Source organism: Chionomys nivalis, chromosome 16, assembly GCF_950005125.1.
Source record: "Chionomys nivalis chromosome 16, mChiNiv1.1, whole genome shotgun sequence".
Lineage (NCBI taxonomy): Eukaryota > Metazoa > Chordata > Mammalia > Rodentia > Cricetidae > Chionomys > Chionomys nivalis.
The window spans coordinates 25,682,516-25,694,557 of NC_080101.1; positions in this window are offsets into that span (position 1 = coordinate 25,682,516).

Here is a 12,042-nt window from a genome sequence, read left to right on the forward strand (position 1 = left end):
ATGAGGCCGAGTGCAGAGGGGGTGGCCATCTTGGAGAGGTAGCTTAGCCCTGTAGAGTTGCAGACCACATCTGATAACTTAGACCTTCACTTCTGTTGTTGATGTTGTTATTTTGGTTGTTTGTTTGTTTGTTTTGGGTTTTTTTTGTTTGTTTGTTTGTTTTCGAGACAGGGTTTCTTTGTGGTTTTGGAGTTTGTTTTGGTTTTTTGAGACAGGGTTTCTCTGTACCCCTGGCTGTTTTGGAACTCGCTCTGTAGACCAGGCTGTCTTCAAACTCAGAGATCTGCCTGCCTGTGTCTCCTGAGTTCTGGGATTAACGGCGTGGGCCACCACCGCCCGGCACCAGCTAGTTCTTAGTTTGGTATCTCTTCCCTCTCCCCACTTGTAGAGACACACGAAACTACCAGTTCTGGAGACCTGGGAATTCTATGCTGTGCTGTGGGATTCTTTTATTTTATTATTTTTTATTTCTTGTTTTGCTTTGCTTTTTTTCATGCTGCTGGCTTTTGCTTTCCAGCTTACAACTTTTTGTGACTGTTGTCTCATCTTCTGCCCTTTGAGATTTTAACCTTAAAGTGGACAGAAACCTTTACTGTTACTGAAGGGAGTTTCAGGAGAGAGGATATGTGTTCAGCCTACTGTCTTTACCCAGACAACATACATGTTTTAACCCTGTTATCTGGTGTTGTATGTAGTAACTTACATTCACTCCTTGGTTAATGGCATGCAGTTTTCAACACCATGGTTGTGAGCCCTGCCCCTGAGGAGAAGTATATTTGACTTTGGGTCCTTGCTCTGGTGCCTGAGATGCGCAGCTTTCGGTGGCTGAGCCCCTGAATTAATTTTCAGTTGTGGATTAGGGTGTAGAATGCGCCTGTTAAGGGGAACATCTGGCACTATGACTTGGCCAGTTTCATTCATGGTTCCAGATGTGTTGAGGTAGCCTGTTGATCCTCATGTATTCAGACGCAGAATTATCAGACACTAGTAGGCGAGTGTGGTGGCGCCCTCTTATAATCCCAGCAGGAAGGATTCTAGTTTGAGGCCAGCCTAGGCTGCTTGAAAACAACAAAAATTACTTAAATTCACTACAAAAATTAACCTTGACCAGTCAGTATCTTTTAACAAATGGAGAAGTTTAGGTTGAAGTTTCAGTGTGGTATCTACATAGCTTGCCAAGTCGCAGGAAACTTAGAGTTCAAGGCCAGCCTGGACTACAGAGTGAGTTCCAGGACAGCCAAGGAAACCCTGTCTCAAAAAGAAAAAAAAAAGAAGAAATGCTATGGCTCAGTTTTTAGTGAGCGGCTTCTTTTAGAAGCTGAGCCTTGCTGCTACATGGTCTTGGTGAACCTTGAACTTTGAATGCTGCTGCCTCTTCCAAGTGTGCAGTTCTGTTCTCAGCCTGTAAGTAGCTTTTTAAATTCAGGCTATCCCTACTGGGAGTATTCAGTGCTTGGAATAGACAGTTCTGAAACAATATATTAGAAAATATTTAGGGGGCTGATAGCTCAATGTAGCATGACTAATAAAAACCCAGAGACAAATTGGGGTTCAACCTGAAGGTCAGAAAAGCAAAACAGCCAGCCACTGGCTCTTGCCTCTACCTCAGTCCGAAATGGCGATCCCCAGTCTCCTCCTGTCTCATATTCCTCTCTAGGGCTGGGATTAAAGGCATGCACCACCGGTTTCTATGGCAAACTAGTGTGGCTACTGGGATTAAAGGTGTGTCACCACTGCCTGGTCTGTAAGGCTGACCAGTGCGGCTCTTTTACTCTCTGAACTTCAGGCACACTTTATTTATTACAACACAAAATGAAATATCACTAGAACTGAGTAAGGTTAAAAACCACCGGATGCTCTTACAGGGGACCCAGGTTCAATTCCCAGCCCCCACATGGGGGCTCTCAACCTTCTGTAACTCCAGTAACTCCAGCTCTAACAACATCCCTGGACACAAGGCATAAATGTGATGCTCAGACATGCATGCAGACAAAACGCCCATAAGCATAAAATCAATACTTTTTTTGTTTTGTTTTTTTGAGACAGGGTTTTTTATTTGAACTGTGTACACAGCTGGAGTATGCAAAGAATCAGCAGATTTGCATTGTGTAAACTTGAAATTGAGGACATTGGGGAAATGGGGAACAAAAAACTTACTTTCTTCTAATTAATAAGCGGATAGGATTTCCACGCTTAGGTCAGCAACTGCTAACAGTGCAGCATTAGGAAAACACGTTTTCTTTCCCTTTGCAGTTACTGTTGAAGCAGCACCAGCCTTGCGGTCGGTACATTCGGCAGGTCTTAGGTTGGCAAACATGAGCCTCCACTTAGGGTGCAGAAACCTGACCTATTCGCTTGCTTGACACAGAAAAGAAACCAGCAGACGTTTGACCTTTTTGTACTGTCATGACTACTTCATGAACTCAGCATATAGCTCAGACCATCAAAGAAACCACAATGTCAGGCCTGGCTAACTTTGCCCTGGGTCAAATGGCAAATATTTCAGACCTCCGGGTCTGCACAGCTTCTCCTGTGCCAAGTCGGCGGTTGTGATGTGAAAAGTAGTCAGACTGTTCAAATGAGCAAGCCTGGCTGGGTCCCAGTCACACTTCACAGAAACAGCTGGCACCCGACTAAAGTAAAAAGCATGTCCCTAAATCACAGAGCCGCGACACTAAAGATAAGCTATTTAGGGGTTGGGGAAATGGTTCAGTGGATAAAAACATGCGGTGCCAAGCCTGACAGCCCGAGTTCAATTCCTGGAACTGTGTGATGGGAGGAGAGGACCGACTCCCACGGATGTCCTCTGGCCACCGCGCATGCGCCGTGGTGTGCGCACGTGTGCACACCGTGCGCGTATGAACAAGTGTAATAATGTTTTTAACATTTTATTTTGTGTGTTTGTGTGCCCCTGAAGGCCAGAGGTGATGGATCCCTCTGCAACTGGAGTTTTAGACAGCTGTGAACTGCCTAATGTGGGTGCTGGTGACTGAACTCGGGTCCCCTGGAAGAGAAGCATACATTCTGGACCACTGAACCGTCCATTCAGCCTCAAATGAATGTGTTTTCACAAGATGAGCTATTGACTCTCTTGCTGGCTATATAAGGGGAGTATTTGTTTTGAATCCTGGCTCCACAAAGCTCCAGAGATGGCAAGTTCATTCATCCCTAGTTACCATGTACCAGCCACTGGACTAGGAGACTTGCACATTGGGCAAAGAGGCTGCCTTTGAGATCCATCACCCACCCATAGGAGAGTGGATATGTGTGAAAGTGTGTCTCTATCCTTCCTCACCTGCCTAAGGCCTTCTGATTGGTTTAATAAAGAGTTGAACAGCCAATAGCTAGGCAGGAGAGGATAGGCAGGACTTCTGGGGAGAGATAGGAACTCTGGGAAAGAATCTGAGGTGCAGGAGATTCGTCAGTCACATGTAAAGAAAGTCAGATGTATAGTATTGAGGAGAGGTAACAAGCCACGTGACAAAATGTAGATTAATATAAACAGGTTAAATTAAAGGTTTTTGTTTGTTTTTGTTTTTTTTTGTTTATTTTTTTGTTTTTTGAGACAGGGTTTCTCTGTAGCTTTGGAGCCTGTCCTGGAACTAGCTGTTGTAGACCAGGCTGGCCTCGAACTCGCAGAGATCCACCTGCCTCTGCTTCCTGAGTGCTGGAATTAAAGGCGTGCACCACCACCGCCTGGCAAGTTTTAAGAGCTAGCTGGAAAGAAGCGTGAGCTAAGGCCAAGCTTTCATAACTAATAAAAAATCTCCATGTCATTGTTCGGGAGCTGGTGGTCCAAAGAAAGACCTGCTACAGATGATAAAGATGGTGAAGGAAAGATTTTGGAACTATGGTTGGTGAGAACAGAAGCTCAAAATGATCACTTTTATCGAACCCTCAGTTCCATGTGAAAATAACATAGCAGATTTTATTTTACGTTCATTTAGTTGCTTTTTTGAGGCTGGTCTTATGTATCCTAGGTTGGTCTCAAACCCACTCTATGTAACAAAGGAAGCTGACCTGGAACTTTTACCTCTCTAGAGCTAGGATTACCGGCGTATGCTACTGCACCTTGATTGTGCGGTGCTGGAGATAGAGCCCAGGACCTCACGCATCCTCAGCAAGCACTTTGCAAACTGAGGTACAGCCCCAGTTCTATCATATTTTAAATACTCACGCTTCTTTGTTGAAAAGAACTCTATTGCAGACGCCTCTTTGCTGTGACCTACATAGCAGGTCTTCTGATCGCTTCCTATTAATAGTAAATAGGCCCCAGAGGTCGTATACCTCGTATACCTGCAAACCAAAGAATGCATACTCAGAGGGAGTTGGAAGGACGATTATACCCTGGTGCTAAGCTCCCCGTGAGAGGAGAGGTTCAAGTCTAACAAGGAAAGCATCACCTATACTGTTACGTAAGTTTCGGACGTCAGGTGCTGAGGAGCCTTCCAAAACAAACTGCACACTAACGTCACCTGGGAGGCTTTTAACAAAAGGCCTAGCGAAGCAGAATCTCTGTGGACAAGACCCAGAAATCTGTTTCTCATAAGCATTCAGGTGATCTCATTGGCTCGGGATCTGCTCTGGATAATTTATATTAACTTCAGGTCTTTTTCTAGTTATGCAATTACATGATTGTTCGGGATTAAGAAGCGAACGGAAGGACGTGAGTAGCCATAGATTTCGTTAGTAAAATCGTAGCACGGAGGACTGCTAGGTGGGGCTGCACACACCTGCAATCCCAGCATGTGGCAGGCAGAGGCTGGCAGAGGGTTCTGCTTGTTTGAGGTCAGCCCGTGCTGCACAGCAAGACCCTCTCAAAATAAAGAGGTCCTCTGCAGTGACAGATGCTTCAGAATTGGCCATGCGACCACAGGTGAGAGGGTGGTTGGTACAGGAGGACTGGAAACAGCTTCCAGAGAGAAGACGGAGGAACTGAATGCACGTGCTTGACTCAGAGACTATCTTAGGTGCTTGAGAAACTGGGATTTTGTTGTTTTTCTGTATAGACGGGGTCTTTCTACATAGCCCTGGTTGTCCTGGAACTCGCTCAGTAGACCAGGCTGGCTTCAGACTCACAGAGATCTGCCTGCCGCTGCTCCGGGAATACTGGGATTAAAGGTGTGTACCACCATGCTTGTCTGAGAAGCTGTTTTGAATTACATTTCTTTATTGTGTGCACTCACACTCGAGCGTGAACACTTGTGGAGGGGAAAGGACAAACTTTGTGGAGCTGACTTTCTCCTTCCGCCACCACGTGGGTCCAGTTGAACTCAGAATCTCAGGATTGCCAGGGTGCTGTTTTCACAGGTGAAAGGGGCTGCCTTTTCACAGGGTGATTATCCCAGAAGGCAAAGGAGGAACGCAATACTGAAGCTAAGCAGGAGGACGCCTTCCTAAATCCATAGCTGTGACAAGACAGGCTGGATCAGGGAAGACCTGTGTTTGGTTCCCAGCACCCACATATCTGCTCACATTTCTGACAACCTCATTATGTTAATGACTGAGAAGATGGAAGAGAGCTTGGACCCTCTTTGGTTGGGGAAGAAGCAGAGCAGGCTCTGTTGGGAAGATACAGCAAGTAGCACTTTGCCAGAGAAAGACTGGAGAGTGTCTGAGAAAGCTGAGGCAGACATGTCTGAGGAAGACAGGAGGCAGCGTGGTTGGGGCTGACTGATGAGCAGAAGAGAAAGAAACCCTCAAGCTTGCTGAGTTCTATTTTTATGCTTCACTCTCAAATCTACTCCCTGCTGACATCTGCTGGCTGCTGCGTGCACTGCAGCTCTAGATTCGGCGATACAAGCCTCCACAGTAAACCAGGCTGGCTTCAAACTCACAGGGATCTGCCCGGCTCTGCCTCCTGAGTGCTGGATTTAAAGGCGTGCACCATCACTGCCAGGCTCACCCACATTTCTGTTACAGATTGTAAAAATAAATTTTAAAGGAAACCGTTGTTCGGGCCAGTGAGACGGCTCGGGAGTGAAGGCACTTGCCGCCAAGTCTGAAGTCCAGAGCTCAACTTCCAGGACCTAAATGGTGGAAGCAGAGAACTGACTCCCACATGTTGTCCTCTGGCCTGCCTCCACACAGCACAGCACACCCCCTCACACACACATACAAACATACACAAAAGCATGAAAAGGGAAACAAGTTAAAAACAGCATACTAAAAAAACAGCATACTCTTCCCCTACCCCGCTTTGTGGCCCTCCCTGGAGTCTAAGTAGTTGCTCCTCCCATGCTCCCATGTTTTCAGGATTAAAGTATGCTTGCAAGGTGCCAGTTGTCTACATTAGCACAAATACACCCAAACATGGAAGCCACATGTAAAGGTGCTAGACTTGGTACTGAAGCATTAGACCATTGTAAAAATATTCACACCCTTCATCTTTTTTGGTAAGAATGTGTGTGCAGGGGCTGGAGAGATGGCTCAGTGGTTAATAGTACTTTCTGATCTTGCAATGGACCAGAGTTCAAATCCCCACACTGACACTGAACGGCTCACAGTGACCTATCATTCCAGCTTCAGGGCATCTGACAACCACCTTTGGCCTCCAGAGTGCCTGTATACACAGACACATAAATAAAATGAAATCTTTTTTTTTTTTAAAAAGATGTTTGTGCGGCATGCACGTGTGTGTGGCTTGTATGTATATGCATGTTGGTGTACATGTGAAAACAGGCCTGAGAAGTTAAAGTAGGCTGTCTTCCTCCACTGCTCTCTAGTTCGTATGCTGAGGTAGAGCGCCACTCAACCTGGAACTAGTGTTTAGGCTGCCTCTGCCAGTCAGCTGGGTCAGGAGAGCCCGCACTGGCGGGCAGCAAGTGCCTCACCCTCCAGAGCCACCCTCTTAACCCATCTTCTAGTGTGATATAATATTCTTAATTTGTCTCCTTAGGACTAAACCATGAGCTGGGGAGATGGCTCAGTGGTTAAAGTGTTTACTGCTCTTTGTGGAGGACACAGGTTTATTTCCATGCACCCATGACATACAGTTCACAGCCAATCTCACTCCAGTTCCCGGGAATCCAGCGCCCTCTTCTGGACTCCACAGGCAACTACTGCATGTGTGCACATACACACACATGCAGACACATTCGCATGCCCTAATTCAAACAATAAACCTTTAGAAATAAAACATGCAAGGCCTGGCATGCTGGCACACACATTGAATCCTAGCACTCAAGAGGCAGAGGCAGTTGATTCAAGATGAGCCTAGTCTATATAAGAAGTTCCAGGCCAGGTGGGGCTACTTGGTGAAACCCTGTCTCAAGCAAACTAATACAGGCACCTGAGTTGGGTTGCAGCTCAGTAGCTGAGAGTTTGCCTGGTGTGCCCAAGCCCCTGCTTGATTCTCAGCACTACAGAAAGGAGGAGGGATCACTCTGTAAGGCTGAACACAACCCTAAGAGGCCTGCTGGCCCTCCTTTTCTCAGTTACATTAGGAAGTTTCATTTCCACTCATGTCTTTAAAGACAAAAAATGAAAATAAAAGGTTTTCAGATTACATAGAAGAGGGCTGAGGAGGTGAGTGTCTGCTGGACCAGAGAACCTGAGCTCGGATCTTCTGCATCGCCCGAAGAAAAGTTGGAATGAGTGGCAGCTGGGAGTCTGTAATGTACCATTGGAAAGGCAGAGACGGGAGGATGCCAAGAGTTCAATGCCCAGCCAGTCTGGCCTAAACAGTGGGCTCCAGGCATAGCAATGATACCATGTCTCAAAAAATAAAGGCGGAACACTTTGGCCAGGAAAGCAGCGGGCTAACTGGAGACCTTACCTTTCCCGCCACTCCTCCAGATCTAATCCCCCAGTCTCAACCCCAGCTCTGTAGTGGACTACCTGTTGTGAACTCTCCTCACTCTCTGCCCCTATTCCCAGGGGACTAAGCAGATCTTAGCAGAACACCCTGCTTTCCTCTCTCCTGTGGACCCCTTTCCCCCACCCCTAAGTATCAGTTTTCAATACTCAGAAGCACATTTTACCAGGAATCCCAGTGACCACACCTATCAGGGCCCCAGAAGAATTTCCTACCAGGCAACTCAGCCACCACACTCTCCTAACAACCAGAGAGAGCAATGGAAACCAAGGAACAACACATGGACCCAACAAAGACAAGACCAGATATCAGCACCCAGAACGATGATCTCCCCAGACCTAGATGCCTAGACATCATTGTAAAAATACAATAAAAACCATTACAACATGTCTCCACTAGAGCCGAGCAACCCTACCAGTAGGCCCTGAGTATTCCAGCATAGCTGAAGCACAAGAAAAAGACTGTAAAACAGCCTTTATAGATACGACACAAGTCCTTAAAGAGGAAATGAATGAGTCCCTTAAAGAAATCTATAAAACCCAAATGAAAAGTGGGATAAAATAAATAAAAACCATCCAAGACCTGAAAGTGGAAATAGAATCAATAAAGAAAACCCAAACTGAGGGAAATCTGGAAATGAAAAATTTAGGAACTTGAACGGAAGCCTCAGAGGCAAGTCTTACCAGCAGAATACAAGAAATGGAAGCAAGACTCTTAGGCGTGGAAGACAGGATAGGAGATATGGATACATCAGCCAAAGAAAATGTTAGCTCTAAAATCCTGGCACAAAACGTCCAGGAAATCTGGGACAGTATAAGAAGACCAAATCTAAGAATAATAGGAAGAGAGGAAGGAGAAAAAACCCAGGCTGAAGGCACAGAAAATATTTTCAACAAAATCACAGGAGAAAATTTCCCTAACCTAAAAGAGATGCCTATCAAGGTACAAAAAGCTTACAGTCCACCAAATTGGACCAGGAAAGAAAATATAGGGTACAGAATTAAACAGAATTTTCAAATGAGAAAACTCAAATGGTTAGAAACAAAGAAATGTTCACCATCCTTAGCCTTCAGGGAAATGCAAATCAAAACTACCCATCAGAATGGTTAAGATCAATGAAAACAAGTGTCAGTTCATACTGGCAAGGATGTGGAGTAAAGGAAACACTCATCCACTGCTGGTGATATGCCAACTTGTACAGCCACTATGGAAATCAGGGTGGCGGTTCCCACCACCAGGAAGATGGGAATCAATCTACCTCAAAATCCAGCTGTTCCACTCTTGGGTATATACTTAAAGCACACTCCGTCCTACCACAAGGACACTTGCTCAACCATCTTTATGGATATTCTATTCATAATAGCCGGACATTAGAAACAATCGTAGAACCACTGAGTGTAGGTATAGAGCAAGGGACTAAGTGTGATAGCTCTCCCTAGGAAAAGGAAACAGAATAGATAGTATGGACTGGTGGGGGCAGGGCTGGAACAGGAGGATCAAGTGGTGAGGGGAAGCAAAGGGAAGTAAGGGGATAGACAAAACAACAACAACAACAAAACCAAGGCTCATTTGAGGAGTAGCATGAAAACCTAATGCAAGAGAAGTGTCCTAAAATACATGCATATAGGAAGGCAATCTAAATAAAGTTGCCAAATAATGGGGAGGCAGAGTCCCAACTGGCCATCTCTCGTCACCAAATGAAGCTTTGAGTATTGGGATTGGATTACATCTAATTGATTGCTGGCCAAAGGGGTTCATGGGAATCCCACAAACAACCCAGGAGGTTGCCAAGACAAAGACATGTTGTGCTCTACAAACCGTCAGCAAGATGCCATTGCTGAAGACAAAACCTACACAACTCACTGAACATGGAGAAGTCAAGCTGGTGCCTACGTAGAGCCTTGATTCTTCCATTCTAGCAGCTTTGATACAGGAAGATGTTCTGCATGCTACCGAAAGAGAAATGTCAACACCAAGCCTGCAACAAACCCTTTGATCTACAGTGATATTCTGCCTGCTAGGGCAACAGTGGCACAAAGCTTGTGGGAGTGACTAGACAATAGCTGATTTGACTTAATGCCCACTCTAAGAGAGATGGAACCCATACCTAGCATTACTCGGGTAACCAAGAACCAGAGACTAGATAGCCCAGGGACCTAAGGTAAAACCAAACACTACTGGTCTTAAAAGATGCAGTGATAAAATTACTCCTAATGATATTCTGTTACACTTATAAATCAGTACCTTGTTCGGCCACCAGAGAAGCTTCCTTTGGCAGCAGATGGGAACAAATACAGAGACCTACAGACAGACATCATTCGAGAGTGAGAGACCTTGGAACACTCAGCCCTACTGGGAATTGTACCGCAAACCCCTCCCCTCAGGGCTCAGAGAATCCTTTTGGAGAGGTTGTGGAAGGAGTGTAAGAGCCAGAGGGGATGCATCAAGAAAACAAAGCCCTCTAAACCAACGAGATCAAAGCTCCGTGGACTCACAGAAACCAAGGCAGCACAGTCTGCCCAGTCTGTACCAGGTCCTCTGCATGTATATTAGGGCCTCCAGTACAGCGTTTTTATGGGATTCCTGAGTGTGGGAACGAGTGGGTCTCTGAATTTTTTTTGCTTGTTTTTTTTTTTTTTGTTCAACTCTGATTGTAATTTTTGTTTTATCTTATTATATTTTATTATTATTACTTAGGAAAAAAAGCCTTCCCCCCCAATGAGAGACAAAAGAGAATGGGTCTTGTTGGGAGGGGAAGTGGGGAGGAACTGGGAGGAATGGGGGAGGGGAAACTAATCAGGATATATTGTATGAGAACAATTTATTTTCAGTAAAGGGGGAAAAGGGAAAATTAAGGCGAAGAACAATAGAGAAAGCTGCTCAATGGTGATCTCTGCCCCCCATTCATGTGCACACACATGCACAAACGAACATGCACATACACCCCAGAGAGAGGGGGAGAGAGAGAGAGAGAGAGAGGAGAAATGATATAGCAGATGCCCAGTATTTCTGCCTTTGAGATGTTCTGCTGACAGCCGCCTCTCCGTGAAGACACTCAAAGATGTTTATTTTCAGCTTCCATAAAAATTCAGTTAAAAAAAACTGATACAGAGACATCAATGCAGAGTGTAAATATTGTGGATGGCTGGGACATGGCGGTACGAGTGTGGAAAGAACACGAGAATCTGGAGTTCACAGTCCTGGCTAACAGCTTCAGCGTTTTAATATAAATTATGTGAGCCTGAATTCTTAGTTGCAAACATCAAACTCCATTTTTGGCAGTAGTAAGGAAAATATTTCATTAACAAGATAAAAGGAACGTCAGGATCACCAGAGAATCAGGTTTCCCAGGAGACCGGGAAGCTGGACCATCTCTGTTTGTCTGTTGATCATCAGGTGCCAACACTTATTCTGAGGGATGCCAGCTCACAGCTTCCCTGGTACCCAGTGATGCTCTACACTGTGTTGCTGACAATGTTCCAGAGATGTTGCTATATATAGCGTGTAGGTCTCACTTCTGCAGGGGGAGTATTTATTTGTAAAGTTAGAACTGCATGGAAAGACAGAGAAAGCATCTGGCGCCTTCACTTCCATAACAAGCTCATCAGGGAGGAACCCCCAAATGTAGGAAGAAAGTTGAGATCTGCAGGTGGCCGAGAAGGATGATGGCTGTCGTGTTTTTGGACAAATGACTCTGCCCGAGTCTCATCTTTCTATAAAGAAAAGGTTCACGTGGCTGAGGAGACAGCATATCCACTTATCCACTTGCCATAAATACGAATCACGTGCCAGGGTGCTAAGATGTGCAAGCCCACTGCAGTCCCACGAAGGAGAAAAGTCAGACAACAGTAGGGGAAATCATTGTGCACATGGTGGGATGGAAGGCTGTACCAGACAGATCAGGGCAGACAAACAGGAGCAACCAACTGCCTACAAATGCCATTCTTACGCACTAACACACATGCAGCCAAAGCACCCATGCACGCCAAATAAAAATAAAGAAATCTTAAATAAGCACCCCTGTTTTGGCATGTAAAATCCCTCACATGGCACGGGACACCTGTAGCACCAATGAAGAGGACAGACAGCATGCCGCGGCAGACAGCCACCACCGTTCTCCTTTGGAAGTCCTACCTCTTTTACAGAGATGCCAAAACAAACAATAACGTTTGGCGGCACAAGTCCAGGAACTCAGGATTTTCATTGCTTATTGAAATTCATATCCA